At 41.9% G+C, this 22,359-nt stretch overlaps 1 pseudogene; it reads left to right on the forward strand.

Annotated features, from left to right (window-relative positions):
* Window positions 1-22,359, forward strand: part of LOC128124084 (carcinoembryonic antigen-related cell adhesion molecule 5-like) — an 89,524-nt pseudogene that overhangs the window by 52,052 nt on the left and 15,113 nt on the right.

Here is a 22,359-nt window from a genome sequence, read left to right on the forward strand (position 1 = left end):
TACAAATTTATATCTTGCTCCTGACAGTTTCCTTCCCACAACCAGTTAGATTTCCTTATTTATTTATTTATTTACTTACTTACTTATTTATAATATATACAGTGTTCTGCCTACACACCAGAAAGGGACACCATATTTCATTATAGATGGTTGTAAGCCACCATGTGGTTGCTGGGAATTGAACTCAGGTACTCTAGAAAAGCAGCCAGTGCTCTTAACCCCTGAGCCATCTCTCCAAACCCAGTCCAGGTATTATTTCCTGCAGGCAAATACTAATAGACACTGGTGGAAGGTCAGGCCATTGTTCACATTTAAGGATAACTTGCAGACATAGCAATGATCATTTACCATATGTCCTATTACAGGGAAATTGAGACAGGAAACACAGTCACTGAGTATGAGTCACATAGGCCATAAGTGGCACAAGCTATCTATTCACAGCCGCATCTCCAGCCTCCCCACCACGGAGACCTATTAGGTGACACTCTTCTAGATCATTTCATAGACTCACGAATCTTATAGGACTCCCTGATTCATGTCAATCAACATTAAATACCTGACAAGAATAGCCCACCTGTGGCCCCACCTGACCTAAATGTCAGCCAGATCCTGAGCTCTGTGAGATCTCTGACAGGCTGTCAGGTTTCTCAGGGAAGCTCAATGGGAAGACTAATCATGACCTATCTGTAGGACAGCCCTGAACAGCAAAGGCTGGGAGGACTCTGGTTTATACTCAGCAGGGGAGGTCAGTGTTGCTAGAGGGACCCAAACCTTGTGTCTGAAGGAAGGCAAAGGTTCAGTGAGGACCAGGAGATAAAATGAGGTGTCTGATTCTAAGTCTTGAGTCTGACCATCAACAAACACTGCAACTCAGTTCACTCATGAGAAAGTCCTTCCTACTCCCATATACAGCACAGGAGGCCCCATTATCTCGAAGCAATCAGCCACTCCATCAACCTGTAATTTGCTTCCTTCTGATTCTTTAAGGTTCTGGGTTCACTGTGAGTTAAGAGACTATCTCTGGTTGTAAGATGCCTTTGCAAGAATCAGAAGTACCACACAGGGCAATCATCTCTCTGTGGTCAGTACAGCACTGTTACCGAAGCCCAACATCACAACCAACAATTCCAATCCCATGGAGGGTGAGGACTCAGTAGTATTAATGTATGAGCCTAAGACTCAGAATATAACCTAACTGTGGAGATTAAATGACCACAGCCTCTCAGGAGAGAAAAGGCTGAAGCTTTCTGAGGAAAACAGGACTCTCATTTTACTCACTGTTGTGAGGACTGACACAGGACCCTATGAATGTCAACATGGAACCCAGAGAGAGCCTCCGCAAGTGAACCATTCTCTCTGAACACTACCTGTAAGTATTTTCTGTTTCATCCTGGCCCCAACTGCCTAAATACAGAGGGCTAGATCTACCATACTCGGTCCCAGTCCCCTGGGTTCATGACACAGACCGTACAGATACCTAGACTGCCAGGACATCTCATTCTGGGTCAAGCACAGGTGGACAGGCCAAAAATTGAGCTTGAATGGGATGCAGGGACTTTTGCCAAGAGAGGCTCAGTGTGATGGAGACAGGGGACATGTCAGACTCAAGCTCAGTGCACACATGAGTGTGCAGTGGGGATATTTGTATGATGTGCTTGAGATAGATCAGGACTTGTGCATGCTGAATGAGTACTCTTGTACTTATCTCCTACCCAACTCTGGGTAGGGCCTGCTCAACTAAGGTTAAAGCACAGCTCAAAGAGATACTATGTCCTTTTACAGACCAGGATTTCCCCTTCCCTCTGCTGACATCATGTGTGATTTTATTCTATTTTCTCCAGTTGGTCCAGATGTCCGGATCATATCCCCCTCAATATTCATTTCCATTCAAGGACAAACCCCAGCCTCTCCTGTCATGCAGATGCTAACTCACCTGCACAGTACTCTTAGTTTGTCAATAAAGAGCTCCAGTCATCCTCCCAAGAGCTCTTTATCCCAACCTCAATACTAATAATAGCAGATCCTATTCCTGTCTTATCTATAACTTTTCCCTTGAGTCAAGGGGACCAGAGTGAAGAACTGTACAGTTCTTAGTAAGTGGATCTCTGAAATATCAGTATCAGGTTTGTAGTGGTGTCTCTTGGCTTTTTGGGAAGTTACAGAAGCATTTAATTTCCTGACCATGTCTATAGGAACAAGCAAAACTCAGTCTTCCCCCAAGCCTCCTGCTCCATCCCTATGTCTAACGACCTCCTGGTTCTCTGATTTCTGGCTGATAGGGATGGAGCTTGCAATGTGAGGAGGAGGTTCTCCCAGTTTTGGAAAGCCTTCAGTTGTGTGAGGGACTTTCCATGCTTAGGAGAGCCTCAAGGTCAAGATTTCCTTCTGTGCCTAACACAATCTTTCCTGTCCCTCCATTTTCATTATGACCTCCATGACCTACAAGGAACACCCAGGGCTTTCAACTGTGCTCACATTCTTATTCTCCAAATTGGAGGAGAATATTCCCCACAGATGGGAACTAGACCTCTGCTCACAGGTCTGTTGCTGTTTCATGGGTGGGGTGGCTGGCTCAGCTCTGATTCCATGGGATGGGAAAAGTGGGTGGAGAAGGTGCCTGGGAGCCCTGGTTTGAGTCAGGGTGAACTATGTCACTGACAGTTGATGATGTTCTTTTGCTTACTCTTCTCAAGGTTCAAAAAACAAATGTCAGCTGAGTGTGGTGGCACACATCTTTGATGTCAGCACTGAGGAGGGAGAGGCATGTAGATAGTGTGTGCTTGAGGCCAGCCTAGTCTACATAGCAAGTTTCAAGCAATCTAGGACTGTACAGTGAGACCCTGTCTCAAAAAGTATTAGTACTGAGGATTAGAGTGGCAGTCTGTGGTCAGCACTGTGATTATTCACTTCTTCTCTGTAGTATTTAATCCATATCCATGGGGCAGGAAATATATTTTTTTTACAAACAGAAATTCTTCAGTTAGGGAATTCTCCCAGTCCCTGAGGTCTAGGCTTTATAATACCTTTAATATGAGCTGGACCATTTTCACCCCACAACATATTGTTTAATAAAAAATAAACAGAAGGCTATTTCATGAAGGAGCGACCTGACTGTCCACACTCACAGAAAGTGTGAGTAAGAATTCCCACAAAAATCATTCCTCCCACCTATAATATCTGGACATGTGGGCTGAAGAGGCTCCCAGTGTGGAATCTACACAAAAACCCTGAGTTAGGGTCACTGTTATTGATCTCGGTAGGAGTAAGTTTCAGCTCTCTCCTAACAGACCATATCTTCAACCTAAACATGTGATCTTGCAGAAAGCCACTTCGTTCTATGGACCCTGTGAGCTGGCTAAGATCTCTGAGGGTGAAAGACTCTAAGCTGGTCCCCTCCATTGTTTATCCACAGATCTAGTGACTCCACCCTCCATCCAAGTCACCAACTCCACAGTCAAAAACCTGATCTCTGTGTTCCTGACATGCTTGTCAAATGACAATGGGATCTCCATCCATTGGCTCTTTAAAGGTCAGAGTCTAGTGATCACGAATAGAATGAGGCTGTCTGAGAACAACCGCACCCTCCAAATAGACTCTGTGAGAACTGAGGATTCCGGGAACTATCAGTGTGAAGTATCCAATCAAGTCAGTTCCAAGAGGAGTGACCCCATCCAGCTGGACATAATACGTGAGTGACCTCTGTTGCCTCCTTACTCCATAGTGCTGGGGGTAGGGGCAGTTTCTTTATCAACAGAGTGCAGAATGGGTCAAAGTCACAAGGAGAAAAACATGGTTCAAGATACAAATACAGCCAGCTTGGTGATGGATGCATGTTAATCTCATGATACAACACCAAGTAAGGTGAGCACAGTGCTGCATGCCTTTAACCCCAGCACACCAGAGGCAGAGACAGTTGCATCTCTATGAGTTCCCAACCACCCTGGTCTTCGTAGCCAGTTTCAGGTTAGTCAGAGCTACATAGTGAGACCCTGTCTCAAAAGGGAGAGAGCATGAAGCAGGAGGCATAGAAGTACAAGGCCAGCTCAGATTACATTGTGAGACCCAGTCAATATTAACAACAATAGATGTCAATAGAGCAACTAGAAATGTAAAATGCTTAGGAGTTTAGGGTCAGAGTCAGACACAGAGTCAACCCTCAGAATCTAGGAAATTATTCCTGTTACTCTACACCTCCTTTACACATTCAAATCTTCTTTAGATTATTTTTAATATCTAATATGAATATTACATAGACACTATTCTTATTGTGTTGAGTACAGGACCACGATAGGAGGAAACAATACATTTTTCATTGTGAAGATACTTTTCCAAGGAGTTGGTTTCCAAGATTTCGATCCATAAATGTAAAATCCATAGATAAAAAGGACCTGTATTGAGTTTCTTGTTACATTTGCATATTTATTCATTTTGTGTGAATGTTCAACACCAATGTGTGGAGGTCTGGGCAAAATTTGTGGGACAAATTTTCTGGGGACAGCGTATTGAACTCAAGTGGATGAACCAGCCCTTTATCTGCTAAGTCATTTCACTGGCCCACATTTTTTTATGTTAATATCTGTGTGGCAGTTAGGGGTAGGTACTGGAAGGGAGTATAGCAGGCACTCTTCCCAACTGAGCCATCTTGGTGGTCCATATACTGAGTTTCTTATTCCCATACTGCCATTTGTAGCATGACATCCTTGAACAATAACTGTTTTTTGTGGTGTGTAGTAGTATTGTGTGTATATATATGGTTTATGGGACTTGAGAGATATCTCAGCAGTTAAGATCCTTAGCATCTCTTCCCAAGGACAGGGGTTCAATTCCCAGCACCCACATTGCATCTTATTACTGACTGTAACTGAAGTTCCAAGCAATTCAACACCCTTTTCTGTCTTTTTCAGGTACCACACATGCATGTGATTCAGAGACATATGAGCAGCCAAAAGGCCCATATGATGCATCTGGCATCATAACAAAGACACCATTCGAAATCTAATTTCATGATGCTTTCATCTAATCTCCTAAAAGTCTGATGACTTTAATCTCTGTTCCATTTTAGGTCTTTGATCTATTTAGAGTTGATTTTTTATGTTGTTAGGTGAAGGCTTAACTTCATTCTTTCACCTGGATATCCTATTTCCCAACATCCCTTGTTTAACTGATTATTCATTGAACAATCTTAGCAGCCTGATCAAAACTCATTTGGTCTCAGAGGGTCAGATGGACTGCAAGAATGCCTTCCAAGTTGTGTAATTCAGGAGGACAACTCTGTTTCACACCTAGTAATTCAAAAGAGCCAGAAGAAATGAATGTTTGTAACAAACAGAAAAAGTGACAGATGAAATGGTGGATATGCCTACTGCTCAGATCTGACACACATTATAATATATGCAAAACTGTGCCCCATAAACACACATATTGATGGTATCAACTAATCTTTAATTTAATCATAGCCAGTGTGCATGAACAACTCTGGGCTTTCCGATTCTATTTCACCGATCTGTATGTCTGCCTTTATGTCAGTAGTAGACTATTTTGATTGTTGCAGCGTTGTACTAAAATTATGAAATCATGTCGGTTATTCAGCAATTTTACTTCTTTTTTCAAGATACTTTTAAAAACAGGTATCGTGTAGCTCGCTCTAACCCCAGCTCTTGGGAGCAGAGACAGGTGGATCTCTGGGAGATTGTGAGTTCCAGGATAGCTAGAATAGAATTTTCTATTTCTGTGCAAAATGTCACTGGGGTTTTGATCTGATGTGAATAGAACTGATAGACTACTTTCAGTAGTCTGTCTATTGTCATCTATTTTTAAAAATGTCTTTCAGAGCCGGGCGGTGGTGGCACACGCCTTTAATCCCAGCACTCGGGAGGCAGAGCCAGGTGGATCTCTGTGAGTTCGAGGCCAGCCTGGGCTGCCAAGTGAGTTCCAGGATAGGTGCAAAGCTACACAGAGAAACCCTGTCTCGAAAAACAAAAAAAAAATGTCTTTCAGGCAAGCTGGCCTATTCCTGTGATTCTAGCCACTCAAAAAGCTGAGGCAGGAGTACCAAAGTTCTAAGAGTGACTACCACAGCCAATTCAAGGCCAGCCTGATTAATTTAGTGACATCCTGTTTCTAAATAAAAATTAAAAGGCAGAGCTTAGAGTATAGCTTAATGGTGGACCATTGCTTACCATGCACAAAGCCCTGGGTTCAATACCAGTACTACAGAACAACAGTAATAATGAGATTAAGTCTTCCAACTCATCAACCCCAATGGATGTCTTTTCTTGTCTTTTTTCATCATCTCTTATTTGGGAGTTTGCTGGATGTAAGACTTTTTTCTCCTTTGTGGAATAAATTCTAAGTATTTTATTCTTTTGGTGATCTCATAAATAAATACTTTCTTAATTTCCTTTCCAATTTTTCACTGTTAAGGCTGGGTCTATTGCTCAAGGGCTGAACACTTGCTGGACATGCTCAAGGCCCTAGGTTCAAGCTCCACTACAATGAGGAAAAACAAAAATCTAGTTGTTCATGGTCAATATTAGTATACAGAAATACATCTCATTTTGGCATGTTCTTTTCATTAGTCAACAATTTTGCTCATTTACTTTGGAAAACTTTTTGTACACTGTTAAGTTTTTTCTATAACAATTTCTTGTCATGTATCCCAAGAATCTTGAACAGAAGTGATCACAGAAGCATGCTGTGTTCTTCCTGATCTTAGAGAGAAAGAGTCAGTCTCCCTATTGAATGTGATGTTGACTGTAGGTTTCCATGTGTGGCCTCTGTTACACTAAGCTGGACTTCTATCCAGTTTCAGTGTTTTTATCATCAAAGTCTGTGAAATTTTGTCAATTTTTTGTTGATTCAATCTTATTAGTTACATAGCTATTCGATTTTGTTTCTTTCAATATTCCATCTCTAAAGAATCCAGGTTGGTTTATAGGAATTTGTCCATTGCATCTAGGCCACCCAACAGTTCACATGTAATTACTGAAATCTCTTGAAATTCTTCATATTCTTGAGAGTGGATGGTGAGGTCTCAAATTTTAGTAATATCCATATCTATTTTTCAAAGTTAATCTGGGAAAAGGTTGCTAATGTTGTTAATCATTTTTGAAGACCAACTTTTGGTGCATCAGCTTTCTTTGCAGTTACTCTAGTCTCTGTTTTGTTTATCTTCATTCTCATCTTTAGTTTTCTCCTTCCACTAGCTTGGGGGAACTTTTAGGGGTCAAACTTCACAATCCTCCTGGCTCAGGCTCTGATGCTAGGGTGCTAGGTTATATCACATCCTTCACCTACCTCATCATAGTTTGTAAAAAAAATTAATGTAATAATCAAGTAACCTTTTTGCAAAATACCATACACACAGGAAGAAAAAATGTTAGCCGAAATTATTCCTTGAAGCCAGGTCTATCTCCGATTAACCATACAGATTTAAGTACTTTTTAATAACCACTTTAAGCTCCAGTTTTTCATCCTCTGAATGAAAATAATTTCTATGTGACAGACTCATCATGTAGATGAAACCAGATACAAATACAGGGCCAGCCACATCATAAATACCATACCACCTTGGTCAACATTAGCATTAATAATCACTCTTGAGCAGACTAGTGGGTTTGAGCACCAAATGGTTACAACAAGGAGTATAGAGGTGAGTATGGCATTGGTACATAAGGGGCGTGGGGAGACACATGTTATCCAAAACTTGAAACCACTGTAACATGGCTACTAAATAAAAATGGGACAGAAATAAGGAGGGGGATCTGATGCAAAATTTCAAACCTGGTAATTTACTAATTTCATCCTCCAGGATGTGGCCATTACGGGCTTAGACAAGCAAAGTATTAGTGGAGGGATATACTTGTGCAGGTGAGCCTGAGATAGCCCTCAGGACACATGCAGAGAAGGAGGCATATCTTAGATTGCAGTGCAGTTCCAACAGAGTTTCTGCACAGTCGAGCCTGGGTTTCCCACAGTCACCAAGCATAGGGGAGTGGGGTGTTACAGGGTCTGCCTTGCTTTCCTACACCACTGCAGAAACCATGGTCTCAGCAGAGGAGCTGGTCCATTGAGAGTCAATAGCCTGGGCCTTCTGTCACTTAGATCACAGCCAAAAAAGACCACTTATTCATGGTTGCCACACCTGAGACCCTGAGAAAAAGGTATAGCCATAGGAACACTGGATATTCAACACACAAATATGCAATCACCCTGTTTCACATTCCCACAGCTTCATGTGACTGTCTGGATGAAACTGATGTAATTCAGGGATTGAAAGGAAGAGGGAGAACCAACCTAGAAACACAGCCATGGGGAAAGGACACTAGCTAAGCTCCTCACACTTCAACTTACCCAATCAGTCTTCCCACAGAAAGATAGGAAGGTGTTTATCAGCTGTAGGAGTCCCCTGGTAGAAATTTCAGGGTAACTTAAGTATACTATCATATCATCTTCAAATAGGGAAAGTTTGACTTCTTCCTTTTCCAATTGTATCCCCTTGATCTTCTTCTGTTGTCTTATTGCTCTAGCTAGAACTTTGAGTCCTATACTGAATAAATATGGGGGGGAGTGGACAGCCTTGTCTTCTTCCTGATTTTAGTGGAATCGCTTTGAGTTTCTCTCCATTTAAATTAGTGTTGGCTGTCAGCTAGCTGTAAATTGCCCATATTATGTATAGGAATGATTCCTGATCTCCCCAAGACCTTTGTCATGAAGGGGTGTTGGATTTTATCAAAGGCTTTTCCAGCATCTAATGAGATGATCATGTGTTTTTTTTCTTTCAATTTGTTTATATGGTGAACCATCCTTGCATCTCTGGAATGAAGCCTACTTGCTCATGGTGGATAATTTTTTGCTGTGTGTATTTTTTGCATCAATGTTCATGAGGGAGATTGGTCTGCAATTCTCTTTCTTTGTTGCATTTTTGTTTGGTTTGGGTATCTTGGTGACTGCAGCCTCATAAAAAAAGTTTGGTAATGTTCCCTTTGTTTATATTGTGTGGAACAATTTGAAGAATGTTGGTATTAGCTCTTCTTTGAAAATCTGTTAGAATTCTGTGCTGAAACCATCTGATCCTGGGATTTTTCTGGTTGTGAGATTTTAATGACTGTTTCTATTTCCTTAAAGGTTATAGGCCTATTTAAATTGTTTTTCTGGCCTTGATGAAATTTTGCTATGTGGTACCTATTGAGAAAATTGTCCATTTCTTTTAGATTTTCCAATTTTGCGGACTAGGGTTTTTGAATTCTAATGATTCTCTGGATTTCCTCATTGTTTGTTGTTATGTATCCCTTTTCATTTCTGATTTTGTTAATTTGTATGCTCTCTCTGTGCCTTTTGGTTAGTTTGGACAAGGACTTGTCTATCTTGTTGATTTTCTCAAAGAATCAACTCTTTGTTTCATTGATTCTTTGTATTGTTCTGTTTGTTTCCGTTTTGTTGATTTCAGCCCTCAATTTGATTATTTCCTGGCATCTATTCCTCCCATGTGAGTTTGCTACTTTTTATTCTAGAGCTTTCAGTTGTGCTATTAAATCACTAGTGTGAGATTTCTCCAACTTCTTTATGTGGGCATTCAGTGCTATGAATTTTCCTCTTAGTACTGCTTTCATAGTGTCCCATAAGTTTAGGTATGTTGTACTTTCATTTTCATTGAATTCTAGGAAGTCTTTAATTCCTTCCTTATTTCCTCCTTGACCCATTGGTGACTAGGTTGAGCATTATTCAGTTTCCATGTGTTTGTTGACTCTGTAATTTTTGTTGTTGTTGAAATCTAACTTTAAGCCACAGTGGTCCAATAAAATAGAGGAGGTTATTCTCAAATATTATTAAGGACCCACCTGAATAATATTCTTCCCAGGGGCCCAGAAGAAAAGCTATGAACAGCAACAATTATTTTTTGGAAATGAATCTGAGGAAACCAAGCTCTTTTTTTGGTCTGTCTACTTTATCCCTCTGTGATAAAATCCTGTCTACACAGCTACAGTTCTGTTTTCATGCCTAGCTTCTTTCTTGCCTGATTTCTCACTATATTAATGTAGTGTTCCCTCTAAGTTCTATCTTAATTCTCTCATCTTAATTCTGCCTCATCTAGGTCCTTCTCATCTCGTCCTTGCCCACCTAGTACTTCCCTATCTGGCCCTTCCTCATCTTGAAGAACCAAAACACCCCATTTCAAGCAAGCCCCTCACCACAGCTTGAAATTGGCCTTAGTTTTAACATTCTCAGAGTTGCTGACATAGGTCCCAAGAACTCAAAATTACAAAGTCAGGATGTCTGAAGGATGATCAGGTAGCAAATGGTTAACTGCAGAATGTCCCAGTGCCAGAATAGTCTATAAAGTTTGACAAACAACCAGTCAAAACTGCAAAGTCAGATAACACATAAATTTTGGCCTGCCCCTAAAACTTGAGCCAATCAGAATTGTACCCATACTAGCACCCCTAACTGATGTAACCTTGTGATTTTTGCCTTTAAAAACACCTTGCAGAGGGGTAGGCACCTCCTCTAGGCTCTGCTTCATTGGGTGCTCAAGGAGGTCCCTGCCATGCTGCTTGAACTGCTCTAATAAACCTAGCTTTTGCATTTCAATGGGTTTATGTCTCTTGTGGTCTCTTGTGACCACATTCCGGGATTTGGGGGAATGCCCCAGAAACCCGGAACCCTGAAGGTTTACACTGGCCGATTGATTAAGTCTGTCTGCCTGTCTTGCCTGTTTATTGTTTCTGATTTCTGTTTCTCCTTTCAATTTCTGATGCTGCTTTCAGGTGTCGGTATCTGAGAGGTTCTGCTTTGGCTGACATGCAGTAAAAGCAAACCTGGAGGAGTCAGGAGACATATCTTCTCCTCATCTGGGCAGGGGTCTTGAGTCTGAGGCCACTTTGCCAGCTTCCCGTCTATGTATCCGAGAACTCTGGGGATTGGGAGACTCTGTTGACTTGTCCCTGTCCCATCTGTAAGATCTTTGGAAAAACTGAGGCTCCCTCTCTGGAAATCTGTTTGCCTGAACCATCTTTCAGCTGCTGCAGAACTCTGCTGAAGGCCCTAGTTCTTCTGTTTTGTCTGACTGTCTTGTTGATAAGTTTGGTCTCTTAAATTCCTGTTCATTTTTGTCTGTACATATACCAGGTCAAGCCATGGGAAACACTTCTTCATCCCTCCTTGACCTGGCCCTAGCTCAGTGGAAGGATGTAAAGGAGATTGCTCATAACAAGAGCGTAAATGTTAAGAAGAATAAGTAGATAACTTTTTGTTCCTCAGAATGGCCTGCTTTTGACATTGGATGGCCAAGGGAGGGGACCTTTGACTCTAGGATCATACACAGAGTTGAGGAGATCCTGTTCAGGCCATGAATGGGCTACCCAGATCAAATCCCCTATATAGTTGCCTGGAGGAGGCTCATTGAGGGGTTGGAGGGACCCCTCCCATGGGTCAAACCGTTCCTGCTTGGTCCTGGTCCCAAACCTACTGCCCCTTTGCTAGCATCTTCCCTCTCACAGGTGCTTCCTGTGAGACCCAAGGAAGGTGACCCAAAGCCCTGTGTTATTCAAGGAGGAACGGAGGAATCTGAACTTTTCCTCCACCTACTCTCCTCCGCTTGCTCCTACTCAGCCTGTCAATCTCCCACCCAATCCACAGCCCTAACAAGAACCACCTTTACAGGGGCCAGCTCAAGCAACCCAAAGCTGAAGAGGGGCCACTCCACAGCTGGACACTGGCGTGGTCCTACGCCTCAGACCTTCAAGACCAGTGAGTGCTGATGAGAACCAACCCTATAATTACTGGCCATTCACAATCAGTGACCTGTACAAATGGCACAAACAGAATGCCCCATTTTCCAAAAACCTCCAGGATTTAATTAATCATTTAGAAACTGTTCTTTTTACCCACCAGTGCACTTACAATGATTGTGGTCAGCTTCTAAGCATCCTGTTCACCACTGAGGAGAGGAATAGAATCCTGGAGGCTGCCCAGAAATTAGTTCCATGTCCCATAGGAGCTCCCACTACTAATAGAGTGACAATCAATGCTTATTTTCCTCCCTCCCATCCTGATTGGGACTATAACATGGCACAAGATATGGAGAGGCTCCACGTCTACAGCTGGGCTCCATTGGCAGGTCTCAAAGTGGCTGCACAGGAGTCGACCAATATGGCTAAGGTTTATAATGTTAGGAAGGAGGCAAATGAGAGTCTGGCCACCTATCTAGAGTGCCTACCAGAGGCCTTTAGGCAATACACTCCATATTATCTTGTTGCTGAAGAATCAGCTCAGATGACAATGTTTGCCTATATCAACCAGGCAGTTCTAGATATCAAGAGAAAATTACAGTCGCTGGAAAGATTAGGCAAAAAGAATCTTAGGGAATTAGTGGCAGTGGCGGAAAAGTTTTGCCATAAGAGCAAGACAGATGAAAAGTAAAAAAGGCAAGAGAAAGGGAGGGTACAGAAGGAAGAAAAACAAGAAAAAAGACAGGAAAAAAAGTTTAGCGAGAATACTAGAACAGCAGGTCCAGCATAGAGAAGAGTTAAAAAATAGTCCTCCTGGTGGCAGAATTTGGACCAACTGGACCATCCTAGCATGAAACCAGAAGACCCCAGCCCAAGCCCAAGGTAGGAAAAAACAATGTACATATTGCAAAGAAGAAGGCCATTGGGTAAAGAAATGCCCCAAGAGTGGAGGGAGGACATCCATGACTACTCATGTACTCCCCACAGCCCTGGAGAAAGACAGTGACTAGGGGAAACAGGGCTCAGGTCCCCTCCCTGAGTCCAAGGTAACACTGAGAGTGGACGGGAAACCAATAAGATTCATGGTGCAAACAGGGGCAGAGAATTCTGTCCTCCTGACACTGGGTGGAGCTATGTCCACCAAGAAAACGTGAGTATAGTGCACCATGGACATTAAACCTTAATCATGTACTACCCGAAGAACAGTGGACTTGGAAATGGGATGGATAACGAATTTGTTCCTAGTCATTCCAGAGTGTCCCTACCCACTGCTGGGCCAAGATCCAGTTATCGGATGAAGGGGCTAAGTTATTCCACCAAAACAGGAAACCAATTCAAGTATTGATGACTACTAGCGTGAATAAGGAACACAGACTTCACCAGAAACCTGCAGCTCCTCAGCCAACCATAGAAAAATGTCTATGGGTGTTTCCACTGGCATGGGCAGAGTCTGGGCATATGGGATTGGTGAGACATAACTCTCCAATATATGTGGAGGTAGGTGCCGATGAAGACCCAGTCAAAATCCTCCAGTACCCCATGTCTTCAGAAGCAAAGAAAGGAATAACCCCCCCCCCATATAAGGAGGTTATTGGCACTTGGGGTCCTAAAACCAGTTCAATCTCCTGGAATACACCATTATTACCAGTCAAAAAGTCTCATACCAATGACTACCAACTGGTCCAAGACTTAAGAGAGGTAAATAAAAGGGTAATAGACATACAACCTATAGTGCCTAACCCTTATACCCTACTAAGCACATTGATCCAGACCAGCAATGTATTCAGTTCTGGATCTGAAGGACACCTTCTTTAGCCTGCCCTTGGCCCCCAAGAGCCAGCAATATTTGACCTTTGAATGGCATGATCTGGAAATCGGAGTCAGCAGCCAGTTGACTTGGACTAGATTGCCCCAAGGGTACAAGAACTCACCCACCATCTTTGATAAAGACATACATGAGTAACTGAGTGAGTACCAAACCCAGAACCCTGATATAATCTTGTTACAGTATGTGGATGATGTGTTAATTGCAGCAGTTGATAGAGAGACCTGCAAAAAAGGAGCTAAGAACTTGCTACAAGCCCTGGGAGACCTGAGATATTGGGCCTCTGCTAAAAAGGCTCAGATCTGCAGGTCATGGGTAATGTACCTAGGGTACGCTCTTGAGGGAGGCCAGAAAAGGTTCTCAGATGCTTGCAATAGATGGTGTTGAAAATACTTACTCCCAAGACTGTCAAAAGGTAAGGGAATTCCTGGGCACAGCAGGGTTCTGCCACCTATAGATTCTGTGGTTTATTGAGCTGGCTAAGCCTTTTTATGAAGCCACCAAAAAATACATCCAGTTTTACATGAATGGAGGAGAGACAGAAGGCTTATGACACCCTGAAGCAGAAACTCTTAGAGGCCTGAGCTCTTGGGTTACCAGACATAAACAAACCTTTTTTTACCTGTTTATAGATTTTTAAAAAGGAATAGCAAAAGGGGTACTAACTCAGACCATAGTGCCCTGGAAAAGACCTGTGGCATATCTGTCCAAGAAGCTGGATCCTGTGGCCGCAGGATGGCCCCCTTGCCTGTGTATTATAGCTGCAGTGGCAATGCTGGTCAAGGACGCTGGTCAAAACTTAAAAATCACACCCCCACCCCCCACATGGCCTGGAAGCAGTCCTCAAATAGCCACCTGATTGCTGGTTGAGAAATGCCAGCATGACTCATTATCAGGCTTTGCTACTTAACCCTGCCAGAATAAAATCCCAGTGCCCAGGGCTCTTAATCCTGCCACATTGCTGCTGGACCCTGACCTTAAGGTACTGCTCCACAACCGCACTGAGATACTGTCCCAGGCACATTGCATTCACCCAGATCTGTGAGACTTGCCGCTACCAGAAACAGAAGACACCTGGTTTACAGACAGCAGCAGCCACATTCACAATGGACATATGTATGCAGTGGCTGCAGTGACTACCACCTCGGGTATCATTTGGGCAGAGCCTCTAGCAGCAGGAACTTCTGCCCAAAAAGCAGAGCTGATTGCCCTAGCCAAAGCTTTAAGACAGGGAAAAGGAAAAAAAAAAACTAAATATTCACACAGATAATAGATATGCCTTTGCCACTGTGCACATCCATGGGGCAATCTACAGGGAAAGAGACTTACTAACAGTTGAAGGAAAAACAATTAAAAATAAGCAGGAAATTCTGCAGCTCCTGCAAGCTGTATGGGAGCCTGCAAAAGTGGTCATTATCCATTGTCCAGGACACCAAAAAGGGACCAGGCTGATTCAAGCAGGCAACAACCTGGCAACAAAGAGCCAGGGAGGTGGCGTCCACCCAAAAGGTAATGCCAGTCTTGGTGGACCCCAGAGCAAGGAGACTGATGCAGATTCCCTGATATACCCCGGCTGACCTAGCCTGGATCTGTGCCCTGCCCATGACTCATATAATAGAGGGCTGGTGGAGAACAGCAGATGGGCGAGTCATCCTGCCACAAGAAATGGGACAGGTCATGCTTTAAAAGATTCATCAGTCATCCATTTGGAAATCCAAAGGAGGAAAGACCTACTGAGACAAGCACATGTAAAAATACAGAATGGCAACCAATCTATTGAAGAAATAATATCCAGATGTCATGCTTGTTAGATGACTAACACTTTACCAACCCCTTCCAACCCTGGTGCCAGGCAAAGAGGAACTCAATCAGGTGCATATTGGGAGGTGGATTTTACTGAAATCAAGTCAGGAAAATTTGGCTATAAATACCTGTTAGTATTTATAGACACTTTTCTAGATGGGATGAGGCATACCCAACCAAGCATGAAACCACAAACGTGGAGGCAGAAAAGCTGATAGAAGAAATCTTGCCCAGGTATGGTTTCCCAGCCATGATAGAGTCTGACAATGGCCCTGCCTTCATCTCTCAGGTAAGTCAGGGAATAACCACTGCACTGGGGACTAATTGGAAACTGCATTGTGCACATAGACCCCAGAGCTCAGGACAATTCGAGAGGGTAAATAGAACTCTAAATGAGACCTTAACTAAATTAGCTCTAGAGACTGGCACAGTAGGGTGTGAAATTCGCCCTATCAGATGGGACTTACCCCCTTTGAAATCATGTATGGGAAACCCCCACCTATGATACCAAGCTTACAGACTGAGCTGATTGCCTCCTTGAGTCTCCTGGACACTACCTGAGGCTCCAACTCACCCATCAAGATGTCTGACCTAAAATTTGGGCCATTTATGAGGCTGCTTCTACCCCAACCTCCATAAGTTCAGACCAGGAGATTGGGTCCTGATTCATAGACACCAATGCAGGACCTTGGAGCCAAGATGGAAAGAGCCATATGTTGTTGTTCTGACCACACCTAACAGTCTCAAGGTAGATAGCATTTCAACCTGGGTCTGCCACTCCCACGCTCAACTGACAGACCTGTTCACCCTTCTGGAAGAACAATGGGACAAGACCAGGGAGACATCAAAACACCCCTCCAACCCACTGAAGCTCAAGTTCCATCGCCAAGGAAAATGAAGGCCATCCTGCTTCTGCTGCTCTTGCTCTTAAAGGCCTTCTATGGAACGAGTCACCTCAATAACCCTCATGTGCCATGGAACCAGACATGGCTAATAGTCAATGCAGGAACTGGCATCATTGCCAACTCCAGCTCCTGGACCAGAGAACCCAAGGACACCTGGTTCCCAGACCTGTATGTCGACCTTTGTGATCTCTTAGGAGAGGCATGGGACCCATCAGATCAGGAACCCTTCTCTGGGTATGGATGTGCTTCTCCTGGCCAGAGGAAAAGAACTAGGGAACTACATTTTTTATGTACATCCTGGCCATTCCCAGGGACGAGACCAGATTAAAAAATGTGGGGTCCCAGGGTCATCCTACTGCACTGCTTGGGGCTGTATAAGCAGGGGACATATGTGGTGGGAGGCCCCCATCAAAACCGATCTGATCACTGTGGGTCAGGGGACAGAAGAATGCAGGAAACAGGGAAATGTCAACTAGGAATCAGGGTAGACTGCGGCCCCTGTTATGAGAAGGAATGCCTCCCCAATCACTCTTGGGCAATACTTGAAGGTCACTGCAACTCCCTGATAATTAGGTTTTCACTGAGGAAGGAAAAATGGCTGACTGGACCACCAGAAAAACGTGGGGGCTGTGGCTATACTGTTCTGGGTATGACTCTGAACTTGTTTTTACCATCTGGCACACTTTGTCCCCAATAAAAACCACAGTGAGGCCCAACAAGGTACTTAACCCCACCCTAGGCCAAAGCACATTGTGCCTAGGGACCCAGCACTACCACTGAGCCCAACAACATAGTACTCCTCCCTCATGCAGCCAAACGGATAGGGACCCACTGTTCCCCCTGCTCCAGAAATCCTTTCTGCTTCTTAATGCCACTAGGCCCAATTTGACAACCTCTTGTTGGCTCTGCTATGAGGGAGTAGAGGTAATGGGCAAGTATAGTACAACCACCAACACTGAACAGTGCCTCTGGCAAACCAAGGCCTCCCTAACACTCCAGCAGGTGGAGGGCCAAGGCTTATGCATAGGACAAGTCCCACTAAAATATCAAGTCCACTGCAATCACACTCAGCTGTTTGGGATCTAGACTGGCTGCCTGTTGCTCTTGAGTGACACCTGGTGAGCGTGTCCCTCCAGGCTGACTCCATGTGCACACATCACGGTCCTTAATAAGACTCGGGGGTTTTGTACATTAGTCAGACTGGTGCCCTGGCTAATATATCACCCTGAGGAAGACCTGCATAATCTAATTGAGCCTATTAACCCCAGCTGCTATAAGAGAGAACCAGTTACAGCTCTCACCCTATCTGTGCTACTGAGGGCTAGCCTAGTGGGACTGGGGACCGGGACTGTGTCCCTGATTACTCAGCAGCAGCATTACTCCAGACCTGCAGCTAGACAGCATGATGTGCTCCAGAGGATGACAACCTGTAACTCTTTAAATGATAAGAATTTCTGCTAAAAACAAATATATGTATTAGTGGTAGAACATGCAGTTGAGTTTCAATGAGGAAACTTTTTCTCTTAAGTATACCTATGGAATATTAAATGCATAGTTTTAGCAAATGAAAGAAGGGGATACCAGGCCAGGGAGAATGGAAAAGATCCACCCTGCCAGAGAAGAAAAAGAAAATTTATGAGTGGGAGCCATAACCTGTAGTCAGGTTGCATTCCTACTGGTCCTACTTGGCCTGTGAGCGTTGGTGAATTTTGATCTCATGAAACTTATAAGAATCTACTTAAAAGACAAAATCTTCAGACATATTAGCAATATGATAACAGTGGTGAATTTTGTCAGAGCAAAATTATGAATCTTTGGAGTTTCAACAAAACAGCAGTATAGTCAGAGAATGAAATCTGAAATGTTACATTTAGATTATATATATCAAGTCCTGATTATCTTTTGATCAAAGTTAATAAAAATATGTTGAGGAAAGGATTATTTCTGATCATATTTCTATAAGTTTTGATATCATTTGTTCATCAATGATAAGGGATCTGGAAATGTATCAATTCATTCTTAAAGTCACAGATCAATATTTAAGAATCTAGAGGTAAATAACAGCCTGTATTCAGACTGGCAGGTTTAGAACACCTTTGTGCTGCAGCAGCCTAGCATGTGGTGTGACCAGCCAATCCAGGATTCATAAAGATAGGTCAGTATCCTGTGAAAACATGTAAACATATCCTCTTTTTGACATTATGAAAACATCAGGACCTTAACAAATACAAGTAAGAAGGTCCTAGAGGCTTAGGTGTACCTTTGTGGTTTGGCCTGTGGATAATAAAGAATGTCTGTAGTGGGAGATGTGAAAAATTAAGCACCAATTGTTAAGAGCTCTTAAAGTATATGTAAGGCCTTTGTCCAATTATGCGGTCTAGGCCTTCCTAAAATTGAAAAGCAGTGGAATAAAAGGTGTATTATTTCTCTATTTCATAAATCATAATGACTTAGGCCTCATGGGTGAGCTTCCATAGGGAGATTTTATAATTATAGGCCAGACATGAGAAAGTGCCAATATAGACCTATCTGTCAATCTATAGACTCATAAGATTTATATTTTGATATTAATATATAACCTGTACAATATATGTATTGCTATATATATATATATATATACATATATGTTATTATTGGGTTGGGGGACTGTAAGGAAACTATAATCGGCAGTTAGTTCTGATAGTTAATCTGTATATATGATAATGAACTCACCTCAGTCAATGAGTTCTGGATAAACAGAACTCATATTTCCTGCTCTACATGTGGAGCTTTTGACTTCCATTGTGTCAGGGTTAGAAGGCACGCTAAAAGCAAAATGCTGACAATCTTTAGGGTGAGGAGGTATGGTGAAGAAGCAGTCCTGTAAGTCTATGACAATTATATTTTTAATTCCAGGGGTGGCTGTGGGAGATGGCAATCAAGGCTGTGAAGCTTCCCTTGGATCCAATAAAGTTCATTTCATTTTTTAAGGCCTTGTAACAGCCTGTAAGCCTGATTCTTTTCTAACCAACAAATATTGGGGTGACTCAATGGGTGGTGGGAGGCTTTATATGCCCTATTTTTAAGATTTTTCTTCAACAGACAAGCTGCTGCTACAATTCTCTCAGCATTCAAACTCCATTGTTTAACCCAGAAAGGAGTTTCAAATTTCCATGAAGTGCGGTCAGCAGTTAACAGTGGCCCCTAGGATAAATTTTGATACCCTAGACCATGTTTATCACTTATAATTTCTGGAATAATGGGCTCACTTATATCTTGGGTTTGTTTACCAGAGTTCTTTTGAGTTTAAAACCCATCTATAGCATTTGAGCTGATATTAGTCCACATCAGAGATTAATGATACACAAATTAATTGTAGCATGTCTCTTCCCCACAGAATGTTAGATATAAAGGGGATGACCTCTGGGCAGAATATGCAACAATTTCATCTATCTGACCATTTTAATATTCCTGAACTTTTGGTTATAATATTACCTTGACCTAGGCCTATAATTGTCGAAGGAGTAATAGTTGTCTTAAGTACTTGGCCAATTTTTTTCTGAAATGTAAGAAATGTCTATGCTTATGTCTAGCAAGTCAATTATTTTCTTTCCCTGTATTTTAAGGGTTTAGTTGGTCTGGAATATTTAATTTCCTGAACCCAGAAGACCATAACATTAGAATCCAAACCGGTAGCTACTTTAGGTGCTGCCCTGTAGAATCTGAATTGTTTTTGTAGGAGGTTTACAATAATCTTAATTTTCCCAGTAAAGTCAGGATCAATCATTTCTGGGACAATTATTATACCTTGAACAGCAGAGAGCTATGGCCTATTATTAGCCCCAGTGTCCCTTCTAGGGGAGGTCTATAGACTACTGTATTAAGGCATACATAAGTCTATTTCTAAAGCCTATATATCTTAGATCTCAATAAAAACTTTATCCATAGATCTAACTTAGGCATACATCCTCAGTACCTGTAGAATCTGTATTTTTTTGTAGGAGCTTTACAATAATCTTAATTTTCCCAGTAAAGTCAGGATCAATCATTCCTTGGACAATTATTACACCTTGAACAGCAGAGGAGCTACGGCCTATTATTAGCCCCAGTGTCCCTTTTGGAGGAGGCCACTAGACTCCTCTATTAAGGCATACATAAGTCTATTTCAAAAGACTATATATCTCAGATCTCTATAAAAACTTTATCCATAGATTTAACTTAGGCATACATCCTCAGTATATCTAGGTTATTACTGAGACTCGGGTATAATTTATAACGTATCTAGATGTATTATGTTATATTTATCTATCCCAATAAATGGCAATTCATATATTATAAGTTATTTTTTAACTTTCATAAACAGTTCTCTATATCTAAATTTTCATAACATTATAAAAACTTTATATGTAAAAGCATTTATATATTTCATTAGTCAGGAGACATAGGTGATTGATTATTGAGAACAGCCAATGTAAAGTGAATTTCTTTAATGAAGGAACGATAAAAGGTAATTTTGATATCTGTTAGATGAGCTATTTTTTATTCAAAATTGGATAGCAAGACAAATTATCTTTAGACCTGGTAAAGGGAAATATTATCTAAATGATCTCAAAGTATAATTTGGACTAAACCCTGGCAGTAAGAAGCATGGCATAGTTTAAAGTGGGAAACTTAAACATTTTTTTAAATGACAGGGTTTAAGAAACAAATTTATTATATTAATATTCAGCATACGTAGCCTGTTTATAAACAGAGTTTTGTATGGAGAATTTGATTATTTATAAGAAAATCAAGCTTTAACTTGTATTCTTATAATTATCTTTAATAGCTTATAATTTACATATGACTTATCCTTAAGAATGTACAGTTTAGGTTGGCCAACCATGTGCATTTTTACAATGACTACTGATGTTAAGCATGTTTTTGTTTTTTGGTTGTGAGATAGGGTCTCACTATATACTCCTGGCTGGCTAGCCTGGAATTCCCAGAGTACTGGGATCAAAAGTGTGCACCACCATGCCTGGCCCATAAGCATTTCTTTTTTCTTTTTTTCATTTTTGGTTTTTTGAGACAGGTTTATTCTGTGTAGCCCTCGTTGTCCTGGAACTCACTTTGTAATCCAGGCTGGCCTAGAACTCACAGAGTGCCACCTGCTTCTGCTTCCCGACTGTGCCACTACGCAGGGCCCCATAGAATTTCTTCATGTCTTGTTCCAGTTAGCTTTCCAGCTCCTGTGGTGAAATGCTACAACCCAAACCAACTTGGCAGTTAGGGGTTTATTTGGCTTAATCAGGGGCTGTCATTGAGGGATGTTCAGACAAGAACCATGGGGAAAGCTTCCTGGCTTGTTCTCACAACTTGCTCAGCTGTTTTTTTATAAAGTCCATAAAGAAAGCAGCTATCTGCAAGGGGATAGCACTGAGTCCTCCTCTATCAAACAGTAATTAAGAAAATGCCTTGCTGCCCATTGTGATGGAGGTGATACCTCAACTGAAGTTTTCTCTTCCCATGTGAATATAGTCTGTCAAATAGACAAAAACTAAACATCATTCATTTATTAGTCATCTGTTCCTCTTTATTTAAAAGGAATGTCAGATCTTTGCCTTCTTTTTGGATTGAGCTGCTTGTGGTTTTTATTGTTACTATTGTTGAACTGTGAGAGCTCTTTACATGTTTTGGCCCATGTTCAGATGTACAATACATAACATTTTTGGCACTTGAAAACGATCTTTCCACTTTCTTGATCCTTGGCCTATTACTTGTTAATAGCACTTTAACTGGCATCTCAAATATACGTAGTCTGGAGAAATAGAGTGTGATCTTTGATGTCTGTGTACAAGACAGAATGGTTAAGATAACTATTTAACATCCATTACCCCATTTATCTCATATTTGTTATGGTGAGACACTGGAAATTTATCTTGTCTACTCTGAAATATACACTGCCATTGACTACAATTGTCTATGGGTTATTTCTAAGCTGTTCCTCCTTCCAATGTGAAATTTACATCTTGTTACTGATAGCTCCTTCATTTTTCCTTCCCCCAGTCTGTTCAGACTTATTTTTTAAAAAAAATTGATTTACTATGCATACAATGTTCTGCCTGTACACCAGAAA

Source organism: Peromyscus californicus, unplaced genomic scaffold (assembly GCF_007827085.1).
Source record: "Peromyscus californicus insignis strain IS unplaced genomic scaffold, ASM782708v3 Scaffold_4__1_contigs__length_199733344, whole genome shotgun sequence".
NCBI lineage: Eukaryota > Metazoa > Chordata > Mammalia > Rodentia > Cricetidae > Peromyscus > Peromyscus californicus.